This window comes from Gallinula chloropus (assembly GCF_964237585.1).
Source record: "Gallinula chloropus genome assembly, chromosome: 3".
NCBI lineage: Eukaryota > Metazoa > Chordata > Aves > Gruiformes > Rallidae > Gallinula > Gallinula chloropus.
In genome coordinates this window covers 47,744,594-47,771,696 of record NC_140087.1, presented here as the reverse complement: position 1 = coordinate 47,771,696, position 27,103 = coordinate 47,744,594, and the positions used below count along the sequence as shown (strand labels likewise).

General features: G+C 38.7%; 1 protein-coding gene across 1 annotated transcript in view; it reads left to right on the top strand.

The window, feature by feature from the left end:
* SMYD3 (SET and MYND domain containing 3) overlaps window positions 1-27,103 on the top strand; it is a gene marked incomplete at both ends in the record, with an annotated part of 393,058 nt that overhangs the window by 229,489 nt on the left and 136,466 nt on the right. The gene's annotated exons all lie outside the window — the stretch shown is intronic.

Sequence of the window (27,103 nt, the reverse complement as noted above, 5' to 3'; positions counted from 1 at the left end):
TCATTTCTGTTTTACTTATTTGAACCTGTCAGTGGTTTTATTTCGCTAATAAGTAATTTTAAAATCGGAAACGAATGTTGGTTGTTTGGTTTTTTTTTCTGTTTTAAGACCATTTCTCTTAGTGATCCTTTGGTGGCCAAAAGATGGTTAATAAAATGTATATTAGGTATCTGCATTGTAATTTCTAAAGGTGTAGGGGTGAAATTGAGGAATTGGTGCTCACCCTCTGTCAGTGCAGTGATTGAGTTGCATGACTGGAAATGTTCAAGGCTTACAGTGCTGCTCTAAGTACATTCCCTCTTTCCCTCAGACAAATAGAAAAATAAGCCATCCTGGTATATTTTCATTTTTCACCTGGTCTTCAGCTTTAGTGTAATTATGCCTCTTCTTTAATACTCATGTGACTGAAATGCTTTCTGTCAGTATTTCGTGTTTGAAATGCCTCTAAAGGCATTCATTTAAATATTGCAGTTTCAATGCATTGCTCTCTGAATAATTTAGAGCAAAACTATCCATCATTAGATGAAATGTGTGCATGCTTATCAGTGCAGTGGCTCACTTTCCGGTCATCTGAAACCATTCAGACTCTCACCTGTGAGTTATGCAGTCGTCAGTGCTCAGCTTCTAGCAACATCCCCAGGTCTATGTGTGCAGGCTGCTCGTAGTTCACCGGCTCCCCTCTTAGTCTTCCCTCGGAGCAACATAGGGTGATTATCTTTCTAACTCATTTGGGTTCAAGTTCACAGCCTTATATCTGCATCATTATCTTCTGAAATATCTTTAAAATATGGTATTTTACCACTATATTATGCATTCTGTCCTCAGAGCAAGGGAGCTAAACCTGAACAGGGAGAAAAGAAAATGACTGCTGTGTTCTGAGTTAACGTTTCTCCCTGCTGGGCCACATCTTTGATAGACGGTCATATGAAAGTAGTGCAAGTGGTGCAGGAAGGAACTTGGCTGAGGTCAGAGAGATCACAAGCTGAAAGAGTGGTTTCTGACCACCTGCCTAGACAAAGTGATTTCTTCTGGGCTTTCTACTATTGGAATTGTCTCTGCACAGTTTGACAACTGTTTGCAGCATCCTCTTTAAGTTATTTCAGTTTGCGCACATATTGCAGATAAAAATATAAAACTAGAAAATAAGGAGTGTCTTTCCTACCTTCTTCTTATCAAAAAAAGGGTAGATGAGATACTTAGGGATATGGTTTAGCTTAGGACGGGAACAGTTGGACTTGATCTTTAAAGGTCTTTTCCAACCTTGTGATTCTGTGATTCTGTAATTCAGATTGGGGGCCTGTGTTATGAGAGAGTGAAAAGGATTGCTTTTCAGATGATGCCATGATGGTACACAATGGAGCAAAACCATTGTTAAAGGGTTGGGTTAAAGCTAAAAACAAACTCAAAACCATTAGCTTTTAAAAACTTATGTTGCTGCTTGCATGAAGGTTGTGGGGTCCTTTAACCTTGTAACTCTTCATTGTGCTTCAGATATAATTCATACCAAGATGTTGGGAATTATCATTACCTAAGCTACCCTGGCCCCCTGTCAGTGCCATGGCTACAAACAGTCTCTGTATGAGAAGCCTAGAGGCACTCAAAGTTATACTTCTAGAAAAGGCCATAATATTAAATAGATAATATTAGAGGTAAAAATCTCTGGCATTTCTTAACATTTCCCTTCTATGACTAGGAAGACAAAAAACCTTGTATTTCAGCATCCTGAATGCAGAAGTGTTGGGTAAGGTGGATTTAGCTACTTGACTGTGTCATAGATAAAGACTAGAACTTTATAAATGAAATACTGGGCACATGATTAATGTTTCCCCAGGAATCAGTAAGGTAGTTTATACTAACTAGAAGGAACAGCTAAAAAGTTGGGATTTATACATCAAATTCACTTAAATAAGACTGGATTTTGAAATTTGCCCCACATTCAATAATCCTTTTGTTGTTCTTTTTCTCCTGGTTTGGTGAGACTTGCTTTATTTTACCAGGAATCAACCGGTGCAGTATTCCCCACAGAAGGTCCAACATTGGTGTCAATTGTTCAGTGACATTGTGCATCCCATGTGGTCAGTCCCACCAAGGGTGTTATTGTAACAGTTGCTCTTAAGTTTATATAGATTTCTTTTTCTTCCTAAAATTAATCTAAGGCATTTCAAATACTTGGTCTCAAGGCCACAGTTGATTCATGTGGGAGCTTTTCAAAACAAAAATGGTAGTAATGTGCCCCAATTCTGTTTTCCTTCTGTGGGAAAAGAGCACTGAAAGGACTCCCTGCCTTTGAAAAGGCTTTTCCTTTAAGTTCCAAATTTATTTTGATTTTAATTGCTTAAATATTACCCATTAAATATTTGACAGTTACAGTCCTTGGTTGAATTACGAATAAGATGAGCTAAAAAGCATTGTTATTTTCTTTTTCTTTGTGTCATTCAATAGCTCTGATCTGGTTTTTTTTTTAAACATTCACAAATTTTTCTGAGAGTTTCGTGACATCATTGCATCTGTAGATTTAGTGGTCTGATGCATATGATGATCTGATTTTGTTAAAATGATTATGCTGCCAAAACATTAACAAAGTTTTGTATATACTATGTGCCTGAATACATTCCAGTATTTTATTTATATAAGGGACTCTGTTTTGAATTATGTCCTTTTGCTGTTTTCATTAAGGTTTTTTGAAACTTTCCTCTAGTATATCACTATTGGGAACATCTGGTCCTCCATTAAACACCTGATACTTTTGGAAAACTTTTTGTTCATTTCAGAGAGTAGTATTTCTGTTGTTTGACAGCATCATATCATTTGTAGTTGATTGCTCATACAAATAGAAATGGCAGGAATCTTGGGATGACATAAAGTTATTAGGATGTTGCAACTTCTTTGACCTATATGCATCTGTATTATAGGTCAATATAGTCCTCTATTTTTCTTCATGCCTACATGTATAAACCATTTCTTTACACCCTGGATATTTACTTCCTTGTGCTTCTCCCATGAGCTCTAATAAGAATGACCTGAAGTTCCTTGGACTTCATTTTATAAATAGTCCCTAAAAACTGTTGTAAGAATAGCCCCTAAAGATTATTACTTGATGGTATTCAAAACATTGAAGAGGGAAAAGGTATAAGAAAAACCATTTGCCAGGCATTCAAATATTTAATGAAATATGTATAGATTGTACCCCTACTCCAGCACAGAATGTAAGAAATCAACTTTAGATTGCCACCAATACCAGCCTGACATGTGTCAGAGAAGTAGTGTTTCCTGGTCTAAGCAGAAATATAAACAGAAATGGTGAGGACCAGGAGTTTCGTGGATTAGTCTACAGGGAGAAGGCATTGAAACATAAACAGACAACTTCAGAATGGCTACAGTAAATGCAGTTGTGCTTCAACCCAGAATACTCTTAAATTAGGTATTTTATTAAATGTTAAAAACTTTGGAGACTACATTGGTTTCTATGTAGGTCTTTCAAGTAAGACTTACTCTGGGCAACAAGATGCCTGCAATATGAATAAGGAGGTGTGTGTACCAAAGGATGTTTCTGAAGGCTTAAATCCATTTGAGATTTATTAATTTTCTGGATTTGGGTTAACATGGTTCCATCAATAGGCACAAGGCCTGGAGAGTGGGATTAGGAAGGTTTCCAGAGGCTCTGAACTCATGTCAAGCAAAACTGTCATGCCAAGCAACTAAGTCAACTGAATAGGGAAAAGCCTTGAAAGTGCTTTATCAATGCATAATGTTTGTAAATTTTATTCAATTAATTTACAGCTGCAGGGCTCATGAGGCTGAAATTAAAGTTTTGTAAAGTTTTGATAAGGAAGCAGCCAAAAACAAACAAAAAAGTTTGATTAGCTCTGGATGTTTTTAAACAAGTTGGCAGGGGAACAAAATTTCAAGCAAGTGTTGCAGAAGATGTATCTAGTGTGAAGAGTTACTGTAATTGACTGGGGGGGAGGGTAGCGGAATGCCAGCCAGCACCACGTGTGAAGTGCCTGCAGGTGTGCTTGCCATTTGCCTTCCCTTTTGCCAACAGGTGCCTCAAAGAAAAGTCATGTCCCAAAGAAAAGCCCCTGGAAGTACTATCTGAAGTACTTCACAGATAAACCTCTTGCTTAGAGTACTGTCGTTTCTATGACAAGATTAGATGGGGTTTACTTCAGACATTAGACTGTAGTGAAAGGGATGATATGCCAGAAGGCAGCCAGGGTGTTGAAATACCAGCTTTACACAAAAATTCAGTGCCTCTGATGCAGGCTTGAGGATGCCATGCCACTGCTTGTTTGTTTTAACTTTTTCTTGGGGCAATCCAGGAAACCCTCAACTTCCCTGAGTCCTTTGGGTATATCTGGGGAAGAGAAGGAGTCCGGGCTGCCGCCCCACTTCTCCGCTTCTTGGAGGTGAGTTAAGAGAAGTGGTGTTGCCTACTGATACCTTATTTTTTTACATGGGGCCAGGATAGACTACGGTGTTGGAACAAAGCTTAAACTGAGCCCTCCCATAAACCAACATGGGTCACTGAGGTAGCAGTTTCTATTCCTTTTAGTCATGTGTATTCATGTTTGTATTAGTGAAGAGAGCAGTATTTTAGTTGTTTTCTTACATGCATTGTTAATTTTTAGACTTGAGTTCCCATTTCTCAGTGTTGTTTCTTAAAATAAGATTAGCAGAGTGGATTATCCAGACAGCTTTTTCACTTCCAGTCATTGTGGAGTTTATATTTTATTGGGAAGCTTCTGCCTCTGTATCTACAGTGAAAAGGGAAATTCCATTAAAATCAAATTTTCACATGGGAACTTACCCACTTTTGCTGAAATATTTTGATTTACTTTGAGAAAAATCTAAACAGAATACTTCAGTTTCAGCCAGGTCACTTTAAAAGCAAACATCCCTGTTAACAGCATTTTTTAAAGGGGTGAGTGGTATAGGTTTGATGCGTCCCAGTCATGCCTAAGTTGTGGCATATGCACTTAGACAATGCTGATCTGTCTGGAAATGGGAGCTTTAACTCAGTCAGAAGATCAGCCTGCATCTGGGCAAAATGCAAGCTGCCTTTTCTGGGAAGAGAGCAGTCTCGAGGGCAGAAATGCAACATCATCCTAGCTTGAGCCTCATTGAAGTCCTGTGATTTTGAGAGACACCTAAGGAGAAAAAGGTGGTTACTGAGGGTGGTGGTGATGGGGTTTGCTAGCATCATTTCTGCTGCCCCTGTGTCCTGGGGAAGCTGCTGTCCCATTGTCAGTCCTTTCACCAGAGGTTCACTGGGTTAGTAGGAGTTTGCACCAGAGTTATTCGGATCATATCTGAATGCCAGTGAATTGCTTTCAGAACTTGGATTAGTTTCTGAAATTACAGTAACTGTATCAGATTAGGATCTTTCCTGCAGTGCTGTTGGCCTGGAAGAACATGAAGGCTTTGTAAGTGCAAATCGTGCCATGTGGTATCGTTATTTGACTTTGAACTCATTGTTCATTGTTAGATGCTAAATATGTTTTGCAATCTCATTTCCATAAGTTTTTGAAAAGAAGCAAGTCTTCCTTTATTCATTACTGTTTTCTTCAGAAGCTCTGCCGACATTTTTAAGTTTGGAGAAAAAAATGTACAAAAAGCAGCTTCCAGTAAGGCTTTCTTCTGATCTTAGAAGGATACTGGGACTGAGTTCCTAGACTTTCTGGTGAGGTTTGCATGCCTTCCAGTGAGTCTAGTACACTGACAGCTGGTGACAGGCATTTGGGCTTATATTGGGAAAGTTTATACAGTGTCTTGAAGGACATTTTTTGAGGTTCCACTGAAAATTCCTTCATTTTTCCCATGTCGTATACCCAAGTCCATGATTGTGAAACATAGCATATGCATTCAAACATATAATTTATTTAGATTTCAGGGTTTGTGAGTTATTCTTAAAATTTTTGAAGTGCAGTAAGAAACTTTGTTACCAGATGACTGCTTCTGATGTTGGGTTTGGTTTTGTTTATCTTGTATAATAGCAATAATTTCCCCAGAAGGAAATAAGGATATAGTTTATGATCTTCACCATAGATGGGGCTTGGTTATATTTTTTGAAACCTACTTACAACTTTGTAGAAATTGGTGATGTTGTTTGCAGTACAGAAAAGTCAACATATCATTACCTTTATGGTTAGGTATGACTACTTTTTGCCCATTTAAATTCTGGTTTTCCTTTTTTTCTTCTGCAAAACTCTATGTGGATCGTTCCAAATTAATTTAGAAGCTGGCAGATCACTATCTTAAAACTGAAACCTGAATGTTTTGGTACAGTGTGACAGCTTATCCGTTGCTCCCTACTGTCACTGTGATGCCTTGGAAAGCTGGAATCAAAACTCAATAGCCTTGGTGACTATTAAGCAGGCATTCTTTATTGCAGCGCTGGGCACACAGGGGATCGCTCCTCCTAATGCGTGCGCCCATTAAAGCCAAATTTCTCACATTTATATAGATTAACTATACATATTCATTATAATTTCTAAGAAAAGGTAGGGTTATGCAAATTATCTCCAGGAAGTCATTTACATTAACTCCTCCCAGATAGAGCATGCTCAGTGACACTTAGAGGGTCTTCTGGTGGTCTTCAGGGATGAAAGGTAGACGTCTTCCTCTGTCTCAGCGCATGCCCTTTATGTTTCTTCTCTGTGGTTATCTGAGCTCAAAAACACATTCCTTTTCGCTGAAAACAAGATATACTCTGTCTCTTAATTGGTCGTTAGTCTCATTATTTATGACTCCCCTATCTTCACTACCTTCAGGGCTAAGTTTTGTAGCCGCTTTCACGAAACAGCTCACACAGGTACAGCACAGCCGTATTCAACTAAAATCCAAAACACATATATTCTTAAAATACACAAATTAAAGTTATATTAATTGTCTCAAGCTACATCTACAACAATCTATTCAGCATTATTATATTTCACTGAATCATTCCCCCCTTTTCGTTATCCTTACAAATTCTTTTGTAATCTCAAATTATACTATCCTATCTTAATGATTTTGAAAAGTATTCACCCTTTTCTACTTGATGTCTTGTTTTATTTCTCCTCCAATCCCTGTATGTTATAGTGGTCTGTTTACAACACCACAAAGAACATTGAATCACCACACAAGAAATTAAAACTAAAATACGTATCAAAATAACAAACGTAAAAAGTTGTTTGAACCAGGCAAAGTTTGGGAGCCAGGGAGTAAGCTTATTCCAAACCTCTTTAAATCCCCACAGTGCATCATCTTGAGCTACTTGGTGAAGAATCTTTGTTTGTTTCCACATATTATTTAAATCTGTTTCAATTTCTTTTTCTGATTTATGTGTGCACAACAGCTTTGATTTATTACCATGCACACACCTCCTTCTTTGGCCAGTAGCAGATCTAAGGCCATCCGATTGTGTCTAACTACATTACTTAAGGAGGAAACTTCTAATTGCAATCTATGGATAGCATCACTCGTCCCTTTGGAATAACTCATGCTAGCAGTGCTGTAAAATTCCATACTTTAAATCAAGTGCTGTATTTATGTGAAGATGTACCTGATCTAAAGTTAAACACAGTATCAAAATTTGGACAAGATTCTGATTTTTCTACCAAAACTTTGCATGAAAAAATCAAAGTAGAATTTGGCTCTGAAGTCTCTGAAAATATTTGGATTGCTATTTGTGAAGGTATGTATGAATGTATTGGATAGCTTCAGCATTTTAAAAACAGGGTCCAAAAGCCATATATATTTTTAGGTATTTAGAAAGATCATTGTTTGGTTTTTACTCAAGTGACAGTAAGTTTTTTTAGTAGTCATGTCTTACTGACTCCTTAATCAGAACACTAATTGTACATCCTTTTTTCAATGTGCTGTGTTCAGCCTGTTTATTTCTGCGTCAGAAAAATAAATATTTCTGTATAGAATTCTTTAATGATAGTAGTAAAAAAAAAGGAAAAGCTCTGCTGTAATATGCATCTAATATTAAGAATCTCAGAGTATTAAAACAATGGAATAATAGCTTGCTACAATAAATCTGTGATTGGCATAATCCATCTCTTAAAGTAGAGAAATCCTTGATTCATCACCTGGGAGTAAATATATGCCACAGAAGTTGAATATTTGATATTGTATGATATACAATGATTCTATAAATGCAATAAAACTTTAAAATTAAAGATATTTAAAAAATTAAATCTTTAACTATTTGAAATAGCAGGAATCATGTGAAAGAGGGTCATGTTCTTATAAATAATGATTTGGCCAGGACTTTAATTACATAAATTTATAACAGAGACACTGGAATATTCCAGACCCTATACTGAAAATATTATGAGATGAAAATTTTTTGTAGCTGTGCTTTCTGATAGCAGTTGTAATTTGTTTGTGGGTGACCACTTTTTTGTGGGTGGTCAATTTTTAAGTCTGTCGCATTATCCCTTGTATCACAAAATGCACATATAAATTCTGATTTTGGGGAAGCAAACTAAAAACTACCTCTGTAAAGTCTTATCTAGAGACTCGGAAGGCATTTCTGGGGTTCTAATTTGATTGTATTAATGTATGGTATTCTATGTGGCTTAAAGAATAAAAGCTGGGAGGAAACAGATTACTGTGCTTCACAGTTTATCTTGAACTGTGTGTCCTAGTGAACGTTAATTCAATTGGAAGAGACTGATCATATTGCTCAGGGCTCCCAAACTCTCTGATACACAGTTCTGCTCAGTCTTAGGGGCAGCAATACTTTTAGACAAACTTTTCCATTAAACTTCAAAACCAAGAGATGCAGATGCAATCAAACTGGTACTCTTTGTATGCTTGCATTTGCTCTGCCTTTATCTTTTTATTCTGTAGATATTGCAGTTCTCCATAGCTCCTGTGCTGTTCTTAGGAGAGCTTTTTACCTGATCAGACCCTCAAACCAGCCAGACACCTGGGAGATGTCAAGAAGCTACTATTTGTCCCGGCCCACTATTGGTGTCCCTGGTGTGTTGCTTGTCAATTCTGCCAGTGGCACTTTCTCTGACAGCAGCGCTCGGAAGCATTAGTGACTGCCAGAGGCGTGGTCTGGAAATGGCTTCATTTAGGTGTGAGAGCTGCAGGAATATTATTTGATGGAGGCTGACTTTCAAAGCACACTTGCTAAGTGAGGAGTTGCTTTGTCAGGCTTCCCATTTAAGATACCTATCTTAGGGCAAAACACAAACATAACAAAGTAAGCACCCAGTCTGCTGTTTTATCCAGGAAACTGCTTTATTGATTAATAATGGTAATTAATACTCTAAATGCAATAAAACTGAGATACGTGAAAATCAGTAGTTGAGAAAGCTGTTCTTCCCAGAGATGACTGGCACAGTGGGTTGAGGTGTGATGCTTGTGCAAGGTTGACTTGCAGCTAAGATGTCATCCTATTTTGTAGCTTCTGTTCAAAGCCTATTGAGTTTTTAATGAGATTTCAGGAAGTTACTGTGGTTTGCAGCCATCTCTCTCTTTTTCACTTCATTTGTTTTTGTAATCTACTAATATGTTCTTACAAAAAAGATTTGTCCACAGATGGTAGATAACATGAGGGAGGTGTCATTGCCGGCAAACTTTCTTGTAGAGAAATTTCTCTCTGAGTTAAAGGAAGTCTGGATGAAAACAAGATATGTCAATGTCAGGAGTGAGTACAAAGATCTTTCTGCTTCGGGGGCACTTGACAAGAACCAGAGAAGGCATGTGAAGAACCAAACATTTGGCAAGACTGTGTATATCTTTGTGACTACTTCTCTCCTCCGCCTATGCAGAAATCTCTGAATTTTCAATCTTTGTTGTGCTCCTTGATTTTATGTAGCTTAATCCAGGATTGCTTATGGCAATTTACTGCCTCTTTACAGTGCAAATGTTTTATTCTGTGTTTGCTGTAAGACAAGATTACCCTTCCAAATTATTTTCTTACCTCTGTGCAGTCTTTGCCCTGCTTCTGGTGGGAACTAAGGGAAGAGATACACTATGTGTACTTCTCATGTCTTCCTGCAGTATATTCCTGTTATGTTGCAGAGAAACTCAGTGTCTTGGAGTAGTATTTTAATCCTGGAGTAATCTTGGAAAAAGGAAAGCAAAGATTAACAAGAGCTTTACTCTTCACATTACTCTGAGTGATCTAGATTTGCTGGCTTCTATCTCATCATTACCACTTGCATTCTAACTAGAATAAAATCTTTTACTTGTTTTCAAATACGTTTTTCTCCCCCCCCTAGGGAATCACTGATACTGCATTAGAAATATTAGCTTGAAAAAAGGGTCGTCCTTGTGGCGCAATAGTGACAAGAATTTATCTGCATTCAGTCAATCAGAGAGGGCTTTCAGTTCATTGTGGGAGAGAGAGAAGTGCACAATCTTTGGTGGATCTGCATTTTACTAGCTGATCTGTGAAATATATTAATTAAAAAAAAAAGATAAGTCAGACCCCTTTCCATTTAATACTTTGATTGAAAAAACCCCAAACCCCTTTGTTAAGACCCGAGAGTAAAGCATATAGTTCTTCACAAAGCAGTGAGTGCGTGCAGTAGCTCATCAGACACCAGCCTGTACTGTGAAGGTGCCTGTGACCTGCCATTTGCATTATGTTCCTCGGAGGGATCATGCGTGATGTGGAGGATGTGTGCGGTACGGTGTGCTATTACTCTGGGTAGCTGGATCGCACTTAAAAGGCATGGTAATGGGCATGCCAGAAAGAAACCTAGATTGGCATTCAAGAGGTTAATTAGAATGGGAAAGAGCAATTAAAGGGACGTGAGGAAGTCTTCATAAAACTGTAATTGAGTGCTCTTCATTAAACAATCTCATTAAACAAGGCAGAGGTTTTTTGTTGTTGTTGAAAATCTGAACCTCCCATTAAGATTGTCTAATCAGCTTTCTGAAAGAAGAGTTAATACAGTACCATAATTTTTGAAACCTTTCATTGTTCTCAGTATATTTCTAGGTATGTGTTATGTGGATGTGTTTTCCTTGGCCTCAAAATGGGGAAAAAGAAGCAATAATATTGCTTGGGTATGAATGTGACAAGTATTATTTTTATTTGCCCAACCTGTGAGACAAATGAAGATTTAGCTCTTAGTTTCAGTAATTGCATCGTTGTATTATGTATATTGTATGATAATGTGGCTACACATGCAGAATACAAATCAATACCTCAACAGCAAGTAACAGATGGATGGCTTCTGTGCAAGAACTTTGTTGTCCATTTATTGATCACAGTTAGTAGCTCATGTTAGCAGAGACATACTATAACTGCTGGTGCCAAAACAAACATCAGTTTGAATAGTGGTCCAGTGAGAACAGGATCTTGCTGGTTTACTTGGTGTAAGTGCAGTCATGTCAACTGCTAGACTGACGCTTTGGTCAATCTTAAACAGAATGTAGGGACTCATGGAGAAAAAGGAAAGGAAAATTATTAACATTACAATTATGTTGGTACAAAATAGCTTAAATATTGTGAAGAACTAAATTACTTAAATCACAACATATAAAACCTGTTAGGGAAAAACTTAATTTTAAAAGAGCCATGGTGATGTGCTGCCAATTTAAAACCAACCATAATGGCTTTGCCTAATGTCATGACATTCATATTCCCACTGTATATCATTGTGTCAATAATTTCTGTTGTTTCTCTTTTCTATCTCTTAATGAGAGACCCCCAGAGCATCAGGAGCATGTGTGGAGAGAGGACAGCAGAAATCAGTGTGCACAAAATATTGTTGGCCTGGAAAGTTCGCTAAATGAAATCAGAAGGAAAAGCTTCATATCTCTCTACTTCCCTTACCATGACCCTGGGTACTGTGTGCTGTAGCTGTAAAGGCCCACACAGTGATTAGATTATGAATGATTTTTGAAGTTATTGCTGTCCTTCCAAAAATCTTTTGAAGTGATTTACAAGTCTGAGTGTGTGACACACATCTCGCAGACATGTTTATGCTGTCATTTTGGCTCAGTCTCTCTTCTGTGCTGCAGCCCCAGCCCTGTGATTGTTTGGTGTCAGTTGTCTTCTGGCCTCCTTTTGGCCCCAAACCAACTTGTTCCCTCTTAGAAGAAATCCTGGCTGCTGCACACAGATATGTTGACATAGTTTCCACATATCCAACCGGGGCCTGCTTTCTACAGAGCTCTGTAAATATAACCAACCTGGAACAGCATGGATGCAAGCCAATATATGCCATTTGCTGCCAACTTTCCTTCTATATTGTAAAAGCAGTCTAGAGGCATCCACAGTATACCCTTACTGTAAATAGTATTGCTCTGATTAGTCATAGCAATAAACGTCCATTTTTCTTAAATGGCCCTTCAGTGAAGTACTAATTAACTCTAAGGGCTTGGGAATCCACATTGTGTGGCTTGTGTTTTCTATTACCAACATATGTAATTTATTGAATACATAGGTGGCAGGAGAGAGACAGTACATTTTAAAAGTGACAGGGAAAGTAGTAGTTTTTAGTGTCAAACTCCTAGACATAAGCAAGCAAGGACCCTGTAAGAAATGTGGCCTTTTCCCCTCCTATCAGTAGGAGATTTTGAGAGTGCCTTGCCTGTGTTTGCTCTTGGTTTTTGCTCTTGAAGTCCAGCAGATACCATCACCCCTCAGTTGTGTCCTGGCAGCTGCACTGGCTGCATTTGTATCCTCAGAGTTTTGGAAATACGGGAAGTAAGTAGCCCAGATGTATAGCAAATGTTTTCTTTCCTGTTTTAGCATTTATGCCCATTATCTATTTTTATTTAATTAAATTGCTGAAGAAACTGTATATACAGACTTGCCCAGACCAGCCATGTGTATGGGAAAGCAGCTGTGGCAAATGCAAACAAAAGGCATAGCACATCAATTCTGACTCCGTCCTGTGGACTTGGTAGGTTTTTTACAGCTGAATCTTGTGGGTTCTGTAAGGGTTAGGAAGGTCCCAAAGATCATCAAACCAGTGTCTTGCTTTTGTTTGCTTCCTAGTGGAGGGTCAAAGAAGATCCACCTGCCATGTTGGGTGCTGTGCCATAGATCATGTGTAGAAATAATGAGAGTGACTGCTTCTGACAACCTGCCTTGGGGTGGGGGTGGAGGGCATGGAAACAGTTTTTTCAATAGATGTGTCAGGAAGCTCAAAGAAAATGCAGTGTTTTTTATAATTTAGCATATGGAGGAGATACCCCAAATTCAGCCTGATGTATAGGTCACGTATGTGGGAGGAAAACAACAAAGCCCAGTAATGATTGGCATCATCATTGCTTTATGTTGTGAATTATGCTCATAGTTGGCTGCATCTGATTTAGAAATGTGATTGACATTGCATGTACTCTTTGGCCATTCTTTATCTTCTGCCGAGGAGGAAAGGAACAGCCACTTCATCCTTAAACAGAGATCTTGAATAGAGGAGCCAGAGGCATGCAGCACATAAAAATTGGATGATTGTAATAAGTAAGACTTGGTACTTTTCTTTTTTTTCTGATTGCCCTTGCCAGACACTCTTGCCTGATACTTTGCCAGCTAATTAGCCTCTTGTGATAGTCATTTCGTTTCAGGGTGATAGCAAAGCTTAATTTGTGCTGTTAATTACTTTCCATCAATTTTCACTTTGAATGGACGGTGTATGTATCTATACTATTGCTGAACAGAGAAAAAACCCTCCTAGATGAAGTGGAAAAAAAAAGTAACTTGTTTTCTCTCAATAATTTTAATGTTTTTTAAAAGAATGAGACCGGATTATGATATATTTCATTTTAGGTGTAAATGCTAATTCAAATTGATTGTAAATTCTAGCAAAATCACAAAGGCAGTATGCAACTCAGAGAAGTGTTTCCAAATTAATTTCTGGAATCTTTCTAGATGCAACTTAAATGTTTTGAATGTAAGAAATGTAGGTTCAGATAAAGAAATTTTAGTCAGTGGTGAGAAAAAACAATTCCAAAACAATGAGATCTTTTTGATATGAGCTATTAATGATACCTAATGGAAATAACTGGGGAGACAGCATAATCACAGAATGACAAAATCGTAGGGGTTGGAAGGGACCTCCAGAGATCATCAGGTCCAGTGCCCCTGCCAAAGCAGCTCCCTAGGACATATCACACGAGTATGTGTCTAGACAGGTCTTGAATATCACCAGAGAAGGAGATTCCACAACCCCTCTGGGCAGCCTGTCCCAGTGCTCTGTCACCCTCACTGTGAAAAAGTTCTTCTGCATATTGGTGCAGAACTTCCTGTGCTCCAACTTGCAGCCATTACCCCTTGTTCTGTCTCCACAGAGCACTGAAAAGGGGCTGGCCATTTCCCCCTGTGTCCCACACTTGAGATATTTATAAACATTAAAAAGAACCCCTCTTAGTCTTCTTTTCTCAAGGCTGAACAGCCCCAATTCTTTCAGCCTATCCTCATAGAGGAGATGCTTCAGTCCTTTAATCATCTTTGTAGACCTCCAGTGGACTCTCTCCAGAACATCCCTGCCTTTTTTATACCAGGGAAAAATGGTAATGTAGTTACGCAACAAATTCTCTGAAGTATATGGTCTGAAAGCTGATGAGATGACAAACTGGATAAAATTGCTGTATAAACACAACACGACCGTGGCATGCAGGCAGCAGTTTCTTTAATGATAGGGTTTGATTTAGCAGGACTCATACTTCATCAGTGCTTTTTCTTTCTTATGGAACTTTGGAGCATTTTGTACATGTCCCTGTTTTGTAGAGGTCCATCTCACTTCTTTCTTGATAGAAAGTGAGGAGTTGAGTGTAACTGGGGAACGGAGGGAGGGTGTCAAAGTGATTTTTGTTAGTGGACCCATTACAAACATAACAGAGGCTCCCACTGAAGTGTTACCTGGATAGTTACTGAATTGTGTTTATTTTGGGCCTTGTAGCTGTGGAAGTTTGTCAGTAGCGCTCAGAGGTGGGGAGCTAGCTCTTGTGCTTTCTTCCCACTGTATTTGAAAAATAGTCATCCAACTCCAAACCTGAGATGATGCTGATTTCTGTGAAGGGTGAGGAGTCCTGTTGAGATTGCACTTGTTCAACTCATCAACAAACTTTCTCCTGAGGGATGAAAACACCTCAGAGAGGTGCAGGTATGCATGTATCCTCTCTCCCATTAGGTCAAGCATGCAGGGTGAATCACTCAGGAGAGTGTTTGCTGTGTGTGCGAAGGGACCATTTGTCTGCAGCCTGATGGTTTGAATTCTGTCACCAAGAGCTCACAGCATGGTGTGATATGCATTCAGATTGGTGAAAGCTCATCTCTTGATTTCACATAGCTCTGGACCAGACCCTTAGAACAGAAGACACTTGTTTTTTACAAGTACAGTTAATATTGCTACCATCTCCTTCTAATTCTGTCTAACCCAGTAAGATACGCGTAACTGTAATTTTCTGTCTGTGTACATTGCAAGTACCAAAGTTAAATAAGTAACAGCATTCAAACCTGGTAAAAGCCACAGCAGGGTCTGTCAGTGGGAACAGATTTTGCCTTCCTGATTGATGTGAGAATGGAGTAAAGGTGGCCACCCCACTTTATGTATTATGGTACAGCTGTTGTATTAGAGCAAAGGACGCTATGCCTAACATGCATTCTCTGAATTTGGCTCTGAGAAAGAGATGATGATTGTAACAGGAAGGGTGCCACTGGCTTGCTATGATATGTAGCATACATGGTGATACATAGAGTACATAGGATACACGGTGAAATTTGCAAGAGATGAATTCAAGCAAAGACCTCCCTGATTAGCCAGGACTGCTGATAAATGGTGGAAGGTGGCTTGACAAGCACTTTCACCAGCTTCCTCAGTACCTTTGGGTGGATCCCATCCAGCCTCATAGACGTGTGTGTGTCTAAGTGGTGTAGCAAGTCACTAACCATTTCCCTTTGCCTTCAGGGGGCTTTATTCTGGCCCCCATCCCTGTTTTCCAGCTCAGAGAGCTGGGTACCCAGAGAACAACTGGTCTTACTATTAAAGACTGAGGCAAAGAAGGTATTAAGTACCTCATCCTTTTCTTCATCTGTTGCCAGTATGTTTCCCTCGGCATCCAGTAAAGGATGGAGATTCTCCTTAGCCCTCTTGTTGTTAATGTATTTATAGAAACATTTTTTATTATCTTTAACAGCAGTAGCCAGATTAAGTTCTAGTTAGGCTTTGGCCTTTCTAATTTTCTCCCTGCATAACCTCACTACATCCTTGTAGTCCTCCTGAATTTCCTGCCTTTTCTTTCAAAGGTCACAAACTCTCCTTTTTTTCTCCTCAGTTTTAGCCAAAGGTCTCCACTCAGCCAAGCTATTATACTTCTCAACTGGGTCCTCTTTTGGCACTTGGGGATGGCTTGCTCCTATGCACTTAAGATTTTGTTCTTGAAGAATGTCCAACTTTCCTGCATTCCTTTGCCCTTCAGGACTGCCTCCCAAGGGACAAATAAAATCCATGAAAGCATGCTTGGCTAAGGAAATCTCTGGCTGTAAATGTTTGGAGAATAGGAGAGTACTTGGAGGAAGTGTAGTTTGTCCTCTATATATGCTTGTTCCTGAGGCTTTCATCTAGCCACATTCCTCACGGCTCTATTCTTGTGGTTTTGTTGAATACCTTGCCTGCTGGATTGCTCAGAAAGTTTCTACTGTAGTTATTTGCTCATAGTGTCATGTATCTATGTATCTGGTGGTTTCTAGCCCTGAACAGATGTTTTTTTTTGTGGGTTTTCATTCTAAAGTAGGATAATTTCAGAAAGTAATTTCCAGAAAAACTGTTGCAGAAACTAAAAGAGTTTGGGAGACCTGCTATTAGCAAATGTTCCAGAGGAGAAAGGTAATATTAGGACAACATGAAAGCATCAATTTTGTTTTCAGGTGTTGATTGGAAGAGGAAAGCTGGGACCTAGAGGGCTCAAGAGCTCTCAACACTCTTTTCCTTCAACAAGTGCTCTTACACAATTCTTTCTTTTACACTTGCCAAAATCTTACACTCAATATAAAAACAAAGAAAGACATTTTGCAAATAATAATAAAAATAAAAAGTATTTTTGAACTAAGTATTTTCAAAGATATTTTGGCCATGCCCCATCAATTAAAAATAGGCCTTAACTTCTGTCTGCTTTCATAGAATTATGTCAGAAACACTTGCAGAAAGAAAACAGAAAATGTTACTGCCAGTGGCCAGCTAACTATTAATTTCACATTCATCAATTCTATGCAGAATTTATTGTAATAATGTTACCTAATTTATCAACAATTTTAATCAATTTCACTTATGTTTCTTAGTTTATATTAAATGTTTTTGAGGAATAAGTTGTCTTTGCTTTCTATTAATATCTTATGTAGTGATCTATCCAAAAGAACACACCCTCTACTAGTTAGATGGAAGAATTTTAAAAGCATTTTGATGGTTACATTCCATCCTTCCTTCCCAAACAAGACAGGTTTTCCACAGTCTGTGGTAAATAACCATTCTAGCAATGAGTGTAATTCCAGTCAGGTGTTTTATTTCAATGATTTGCTTATTAATAATACAGTTGGATTGTAGCAAGTCCTCCTCTTCTTAAAAAAAACCAAACATTTACTTAATATAGATAAGTGTTAAACTATCCTAGCAAAAAATCTTTTAAAATGAAGAGAGTTTGTACCTTTTTAGTTCTTGTTATATGTTTAGGCTGGTTGACATCCAAACTGATTCGTTTTACCTTTTCTTTTGACAAAGTGAAGGTAAAATGAATAGCACCGTAGATTAAAATGCTCCATAGCCAGAGGTACAGCCAAGATCTCAGTGATATCCTTTATAATATTGGACAACAAACCACAGCAATAATTGCCATGTCAGGCCTATGGATGTGCATCTGAGTTATAACATGTCTTTGAAAAGATAACTAGCTTTGATTTAAAGGCATCAGGAAATGTTAAGGACCCTGAATTTCAGTGTGGTGTGGCAGCAATTAAACTTCTAGCCTGAATGTTGTTAACTTCAGCTTCCACTGATGTGAATTGTTACAGGTTTGTCAGAGGAAAAAGCAAATATTTTTTCCACACTGAGACTGTGCACTATTTGCCTTCATGTCATATCTTAAATAAACCCGACTATTAGAAATAGAAACTCCCAAAATGTAATCAGATTAAGGTGACCGAAGCTTGCTGTGTGGAAAAGATACACACCTTACAGGTGTGTAAGCACTTGCCTGATGCTGACTGGAAAAGATGTATAACTTTAGTCCAGTTTTGTCAGATGTTTTCATGGATAAAGAATGCCCTCAAAGTTGCAAGTATGACTTAATGGTGCCCAAGACCTGTAGAGGGAAAAGGACCTTTCCAAGTCAACAGTTTTCCTATAGATTTTTCTGGTGCTGAAGCTATCAGCAGCTGTTTTCAGCAAAGTAAGGGATGGTCATGCTGTGGGCCTTTTGCCACTGTGAAAGTGTGAGACTGAAAGGTGTGTGAAAATTTTCTCTCTGGATGTTGGCCAAAGTCAATATTGCTCTGCAAGGACCTCCTGAGTGATCTGCTAATTTTTCATTGTCCTAGCTGAACTAATTCCTTTTGCAGTGCTCACCCAGACTTTATTGACTGTGCTCACACTCTGTGCTGTGAAGGGTGCAGCTCTGCAGAAAAGGTTAAAACATGGCTTTTGCTATCCATATCCTTGTCCTCATATCCATTCATCCTACCCTAGGAACAGATTGAAGAAGTGGCCTCATAGGCTTTGTTCAAGTCAGAGCTGCCAACGGCTATGCTGTTCCTGCAGCAGCTGCGATTTCCCCCTATGTGATCTCCCCCTATGTAAGCTGAATCATGTTTCTCAGCTACACTGCATTTCTAGAACAAGGTGCATGATGCACCCTCTGCTGTCCCAGCTCACATCCTTACAAGTTACACTTACTCCCAGAAGCAGATCTACTGCTCATGAACACGCTGCAAAAAGGAAGTGGCTGTTTAGCTATTGTTATCTACTTGATAATAGACATTATCTAATGCAGCTAACTTTGAGTAATGGCTCTTGACATTACCTTTAGGGACATTAGGCTTGATATGTGACTGAGAAACAGTTCAGAAAGTTTTGGTGTGGCCTTGATCTGTTATAAGGAAAGAAATTTTTAGATTTCCATTTGTTTTTAAAAAATACTTCTAATTTGCCAGTAAATGTTACTCTTCATATGGAAAGTGCAATAGGTCACAGATAGAATTTTAGGTCTGTGAAAGACTATTTTGCCTTTGAACTTTTGTGGTGTAACTGATTGGGGTCAGAGTCATTTGATCTGGGTCATCTTTGATTTGTATCATAGAATCACTGGTAAGGAAGAAGAGTAAACAGTCTGCAACAATCTTCAACATCTGAATGAAGACAAGTAGCTGTCTCCCTTTCTGCTGGTCCTTCTAGTGCCCTCTCTTTGGATGGTTTAGCATACCTCTGGTTTAGGGCTGTATCACTTCCCTGCAGACAGTCGTGTGGAGGGGAAGAAATGGCTCATCAGTGTTAGTCCATCTGAGTAGGCTGTCACTGCAAACCACTTTACCACATCACCATCATCCTGGGTCTTCAGCTAAATTTTCATCCAGTTAACTTCACTACATGGTATTCTCATCTTCTGTACAATATGTGCAAGGTAGGGCACATCTAGTAGAATCAGGTGTCTACAAATAATGCTGCAGTGTCATTGAAGTCTGTGACTTAAGCACACTGTACTCTGTTTGATCTGCACTTGCTCAGATCAGATGTAAGTTTGTGAAACATCTTTGTTTATTGTATTTCCAAATGATATATTTAATTTATAAATACTCAGTGGAGTCTTGAGTTATACGAATGTTTATCCCACAGGCCACGTTAAGTATCTGGCAAGCAGATCTGTCTGTGCCCTTCATAGTGCTCATTTTTCTATGTAGCTCCTTCAAGGCTGGGTCTCAGCAAAGGAAATGTGCTGAAAACACACACTGCTTCCACAGTGTATGAACTGTTTATCTTCACATTTGCATTTTTGTGTCTGGTTTGTGTGGCACATTGAAGAAAACAGATCAAAGTGACAGATTCTGTAATTCTATTACTTTTGTGTTGCACGAATTCTGTTTGTCCTTGTTCTCAATAGAATAGCGTCAGGACCAAAAGAGATTTGAAAGATCTTTGAAGTTTGGAACATATGGGAGGAAGAACAGTCTTGTGACAGTAGACTTGGCTCAAAAGCAAAACTGGTAATTTAATATACACAGTACATTATGAAAACCACTCACATTTAAAAGCATCAACAAAACATCAGTTCTTAAGCAAAAAACAAATATTCTCTTAGATTTGCACAAATTCTCTGTTCTTGTGTTGGCAGCGAATAAACATGAAGTCTCTATTCAAGACCATGGTATTTCACAAGCCGTAATTGAATTGGTTGGGGGGATGGGAGGGGGTTTGGTTGGTTGGGTTTTTGTGTGTGTGGATTTTGGTGGGTTGGGTTTTTTTTTTGAGGAGGAAGCAAAGAGAAGAGGGGTGAAGGATCTTTGCAGAATCAGTTCTTCATAAAGAGAAGCAGCTATTCTACCCAAATTAATGAAAACAAACATATTGCTGATGGGCCTGTTCTTCTCAGAGGAAGAAAACAAAGGGTAGTGTTGAAAGCTATGAGGAGCCCACTCCCATCCAAATGTCCAACATTTTTTAATTCTAGAACCATCTTTTGACATTCCTTAGTGCTTTTAGTTCTCTGCAGTTATTAGCAGTAAACTTCACATAAAGCTGCTGAGAAATGCTGCCAGGCCAGAATCTAAGCTCTGGGTTACATCTTTCTGAACATGTTTAAACATGTTGCAGTTCAGGTACATAATGTCAGGTCTTTCTAAATTGGAAATTGCTAATTTTACTGAGATGTCACAAAGCACAGCAGAATACATAGTGTGATGAGGTTCCTGCAGAAAGTTTGGTTTCCATTTAATTCAGCATCAGGAATGGGTGTTAAAGTTCATGCTTTCAGCTGAGCCTGAATTTTCTTGGAAGGTCAGATCCTTACATCTGTAGTGGAATTGTAATTAAAAAAAAATTGAATTTTTTACTTCAGTTTCTCTATAAAAAAACTTTAAAATAAGTCCACTATTTTTTCTGTAAGTGCTGAAGTGTGTATTTGTTGTTTAGAAGTGTAGATTTGTATTTTAAGATTCCTAAATACATGGTCATTTTTGTGTGTTTTTTCTGAATAATTTTCCAGGTTGAGTGTAGACCAAGCGGTAAAATGTAATTTCATTTTTTATAGAGATAGGTGAATGAACTACAAAATATAATCTCTAAGAGTTTGCCATTTCTAATAACCTTAAAAAATAATTCTTCATGGATCAATATTTGGTCTGATATAAAGTGTGTGATGAAGATGATTTATCGAGCCAGTTTCACTGAAACTATATAGCCTACATTCGTTCTTAAAGCTCAGAGACAATGTGACTGAAAATGAGGAATGAGTGAAAAGAAGAATTTGAAAGCAAAGCTTTACTACTTAATACGGAGTCCTCTGTTTGATTCAGGGTAAAAATTCATATTCAGATCTGTTTGAGTCATTGCGATATGTGTCCAGACAAACCCCAAAATGTTTAATTGAGAAGCGGCATTGGCCAGACTGTAATTTTCTGTGCATGCTGCTTTTAAACTTAGGAAAAAGTAAACATTTTAGTTTTGAAATTTTTAAAGCTGAAAATAGACACAACATGGGAAATGTAATTATTATTCTGAGCCTATTTCAGATTACACTGAAGTTAACCTTAATACCAGTGCTTTGGCTGGTGTTATGTTTTGAAAAGAACAGTTTATGGCTAGTGTGTTTTCCTATGTTGGTGTTTCTGGACATAGTTGTATGATATATTGCAATAAAAAAATTATATGTTATATTTTCGAACAAGGAAACTAAATTCTATGTATCCTCCCTATTTATGGAGATTTCCCTCTCCATCTGCCATAAATCATATGCCATCTAGATCAGTTGATTATTATATATGTGAAAACAAGTAGTCATAAAATCGCGTTGTGGTTTACTTAGGATTTAGAGTGATCTGTAATCCTTCCCTCCATCCTCCCAGGCCTCAGTCTCTTTTCACCTGAAGCATAGTACCACATAGGGTACCTTTCTTTGTCATCTTTGTGTCCTTGTGTCACCTCAATGGATATAGCAGTAGTGCAGGTATGACCATAAAGTATCCAAAACACACATGAAAGTATATGCACTTTAAACAACAGACTTCATCTAGAACCAGAGAGGACCTCTGTTGTACCTTTGTCTATGGAAAAGCAGAGGCCTACCCCAATTCCTGTGGGATAACAAGGCCATTGCTCATTTGTAGAGGGTCAGCCAGGTGTGGCAGTGCTTTCGTCCTTTGAAGATCTAAGTGAGATTAAAATCCTGTATCTCCTGTACCCTGTGTTCTGTCTTCACAAGGCAAATTCAGGTTTGGACCTTTCTCCTTGTCTTACTTGTATGAGTACCTGGTTCTCTTTTCAGGGAATAAATGAAGAGATATATTCTGGCTACTTGCTTCTCATCTCAGGTCAGCCAGCTTCTCAGTGCCCTCTCCCAAACTGAATCGGCCCCCCTCTTCCTTTAATCTTTTCCACTCATACCTCATATTCTACCTATGTAAGAAGTGGAGTACTTCTCACCTGCATGGGTTGCTGTGAAATGGAATGCTTTGCAAGACTGTGGTACCCTCAGACATCAGGGTAATATAGACTAAGGAAGTAACGAAGACTAATAAGTAATCTTTTATTATATAAATGTTGACATCCATGCCTTGTGATTCCCTAAATATGTTTTAGGTTTTTCTCTGAACATGTATTGCCCATGTTCTTTGTATGGTGTGTTGGAAAGAAGTGACGCTGCTGCTTGTTATCAGGGGCCCGTCTCTTGTGCGGACACTGGGGATGGTGCTAGGATCAGTGTCACTGCATCAGCTTACTTTCTCAGCTCTTTGGTCACTTCAGAAATCTATAAAATGCAGGGATCTTCAAAAAGGGCAAGGAGGATGATGCAGGAAACTACAGGCCAGTCAACCTCACCTCCATTCCTGGAAAGGTGATGGAACAGCTTATTGTGAAGGTTATTAAAAAGTATGTGGAGGAAAATAAGGTTATTGTGAATGGTCAACATGATTCAACAAAGGGAAATCAGGCCTGAACAATATGATAACCTTCTGTGATGGCATGACCAGCTGGGTGGATGAAGGGAGAGCAGCACATGTTGTCTACCTTGACTTCGGCAAGGCTTTTGACACCATCTCCCATAACATACCTTTAAACAAACTTAGGAAGTATGGGTTTGATATTTTGATCTCCTGTGCCACTCCACTGCAGTGATTTGATGTCTGGAATACTACATTTCAATGCATGATTCTCAATTTCAGATAGACTTGACTAAATGTATAAATTTTGGAGGTTTGGGGACTATTTAAAGATTTCTTAAGACCTCTGGAATCTGAGTTTTGGCAGTAGTTTTGTCCTCTGACAGCCTAGCCTGAATGAAACAAACTAGAGATAAGCAGATAAACTTCAAGAAGCTCTCTGTGAATGCTGGTGCTAGCTCAGTAAGGACAATCTCCACCAGCTCCACCTATATGCAGTGGAGGAAAGGGATCTTCTCCTCCAGAGAGGGTCTTGGAACAGTTAAATTAGACTTCACTGGCAAATGTTTTTTTCTCCATTGACTGTAGGCTGTTTAGACACATTAGCCTTTTGATTAAACTAGCCTTGATGAGTATCCTTTCTGATGGGCTAATCTAAGATTTGAGTTCCAGTCATTAGGAAAACTGATATGTGAATGGCATCTCTGTATCTTAGGCAACTTACCCTAAAGATGGGCAAATTAAGCAGCATTAAGGCTGTGTATTTCAGAGTGAAATTTGATCCATATTACCATAGACAGGACAGTTTAATGAACACAGGGAAAAAGGAGGATGGAAGGAAAAGAAAACAGTGTTTCTTGAACCACTGAGCTTTTGACATGAGATCTTAAATTTGTATTTTTTTTCTCATTAAAATAGATATGCATATAATTTTCCTTTACTGAGCGAAAATGGAAAAGTGGCAAAAGCAATCTGATCACTGAAGGAGATGGTTGTGGTAGAAAATCTATCTAACCCGCACAGCTGGAAAATCTCCAGGTGGCAGCGGCCTGATATCTGAATATACTGACCTTGCTTGGCCTTGTGGATTACAAGAGAGTTTATAGGAAATAACCAGAGCTAGAGTGCAGGATGCTATGGGGATGTTAAATACCAAAAGCGAAACTTGTGCAATGTTATGATTGCAAGTAAGAAAACAAATTGGAAAATGCAATACAAACTCATCTTGACATACATATTGTACATTAACTGCATCATTGAGTACAGGTGGCAATGTTTATGTTTACATATTATATTGTTAAAGAAAGGCATGCTTTTAGCATCTGAGCAGGTGGTTCCATGCAGAAGAAATATTTTTATCTGGATTTTCAATCCAGGCTGGGAGATGATGTGATAGAGAGCAGCCCTGCAGAGAAGGACTTAGGGGTGCGTGTGAATGAGAAGCTTGACATGAGCCTACAATGCACCCTCACAGACCCGAAGGCCAACCACATTCTGGGCTGCATCAAAAGGAGGGTGACCAGCAGGTTGAAGGAGGTGATTCTGCCCCTCTGCTCTGCTCTCATGAGACCCCACCTAGAGTACTGTGTCCAGTTCTGGATTCCCCAACATAAGGAGGGAATGGAAGAGGTACAGAGCAGGGCCATGAAAATGATGAGAGGACTGGAGCACCTGTCCTATGAAGACAGACTGAGAGAGTTGGGGTTGTTCAGCCTGGAGAAGTCTCCAGGGAGATCGTATAGCTGCCCTCTAGTACCTGAAGGAGCCTACAAGAAAGCTGGGGAGGGACATTTTAGAAGAGCATCTAGTGACAGAATGAGGGGGAATGGTTTTAAATTGGAAGGGGGGGGGAAACTTAGATTGGGTATTAGGAAAAGTTCTTCATTATAATGGTGGTGAGGCACTGCACAGGTAGCCTAGGGAGGTGGTGGCTTGGCTGCCCCCTCCTTAGAGGTGTTCAGGGTCAGGTTGGATGGGACCTTGAACAGCCTGTTCTAGTGAGAGATGTCCCTCCCCATGGCAAGGGGCTTGGAACTTGATGATCTTTAAGGTCCCTTCCAACCCAAACCATTCTGTGATTCTATGATTCTTTATGTGAAGATTTGTCTGCTACATGAAACATAGGAAAATGAGTGTGCAACTGACTTAAATGAACCTTTCCTATCAGTTTAGAAAAATGGGAGTTGTGTTCTTTTGCTTGATACAGGGTTACGATGTTCTCTCTGGTAGAGAACAACTTTTATAAGGCAATGTGGCTTCCATTTCCAAGGGTTTTATAGGAACTGTGTGCTCTGGAGGCCCTCTCATGCAGGAAATGCGTAGCCTTGTTGGGCAGCCTGGCTTGTTTGGAAAAATGAGAACACCGTGTTCTTAGACAGTCACTGTCATAAAGCTGGTGCTTTACTGCAGGAAAGAGCAGGTTGATCCTTGTGTAGTATTCTCAGGTAGTAGTTAATGGGAAGATTGTGTCAGCTCTTGTAACTTTAGTGTACTGTGTAGACTAGCAAACAGGAGAGCTTGTGAAAGGAAGGCTGGAAGAGCATCTCTAGCCTTCCCTGAGGGTGTCGTTGTGCCAGGTTGTCTCTTACAACAGGTCAAAGCCTGTCTGTCTCTGGAGCATCATATCTCTTTCCTGTCCTCAGAGAGGCAGGATAACAGGGAACATTAAAACTGACTTGAGATAAAATATTGCAAATTGGTTAAAGAAATAAATATTAACTGTTATCACTTTGGGAGCTGCAATTACTTGTTTTTAATTAGGAGTGCTCACATCAAGCACTTGTTACTTGTCAATTAAAGTGCATATCAGAAATATTTTTAAACAGAAGAGGGAAATATCTCTCCTGCTCTTTCTCTGTATGTGTATGTAGGTATAGGAGGATGTTCATAATTTAAGATTTTTTTTTAGATGTCTAGGAGTATGATATAAATCTAAATATTTATATAATAGGGTAGCCAGTGCATATTGTTAGGAACAGTACAGGAGGCTACATGTGGTTCAAGGTCTTTGTCTGGGATCCCATGAAGATCATGTGAATCTGATCTATTGGCTCTGATAAGGAATGAGGTCAGTGGAATTTAACCTCTGAAATGCCTCTCTTCTACCACTAAACATCTACATTCTTCCAGTTCTACAAAATTCACATGGCTGAATACCCTTTTTAAGCAATGACTTCATATGTTTTGATTAAAAACCAGAAGACAGGAAATGAGATGAGAGACACAGATCTCAGCTCTCACTTTGAGGAGAATGTTTCTTGTTTAAGAAATTACTGGTTTCTTGTGTAAGATATTATGCCAAGACAAGTGATTCAGAATGGATAACAATATGAGCAGATTTACCTAAGCAAATGCAATTTCCACCCCCCTTCCCTTAAAGTCACTGGTGCTGATGAAGACATTTTAAAAAATTAAAGGAGAACTATCTTCAAACGTTTTTAATATCAGTTCAACCCACACCATTCATTTTTCACAGTAGTTTGTAAGATTATAGTAAGTGATCAAGCAAATATTTAGAGATACTAAAATCACTTTCTATGTAAATTTCATGTTAATATATTGAAAAAATAATTTGGTTAAGGGATTAACAGTATGCAACAGTGATGTATTGGAATGTAGCAGTAAAAATGCCAGACACTTCAGGATGGAAAAGGTAACACTCAGAAAATATCTTAAGCTTTTATTTTTATATTTATATTCTAATTGCTTCTACAGTAGCATCTAAAGGTCTTGAATTTAGAGTAGTGGCACCCCGTGCTAGAAATGCCCAAAGATGTTATGTGAGATGGTCTCTGCCTGGAGGATAAAATGGCAACAGCCAGGGCAAATACTGTGGAAAAAAAAAAATTTAAAAAAGAGGTGAAGAAACTTGCTGAAAGTGATCCAAAACCAGAGGGAATGCTGGGAGGTGAATCCAGGTTTTACAACTGTGATTCAGTGCTTAGTCCATTACCATACGGCATCTGCTCTCATTCCTGCTATTTCTTCTGGGACTTCAATATTTATTATAAGAATTTTGATGTCAGCTCAAACTAAAATGAAGAACTTAGGTACAAA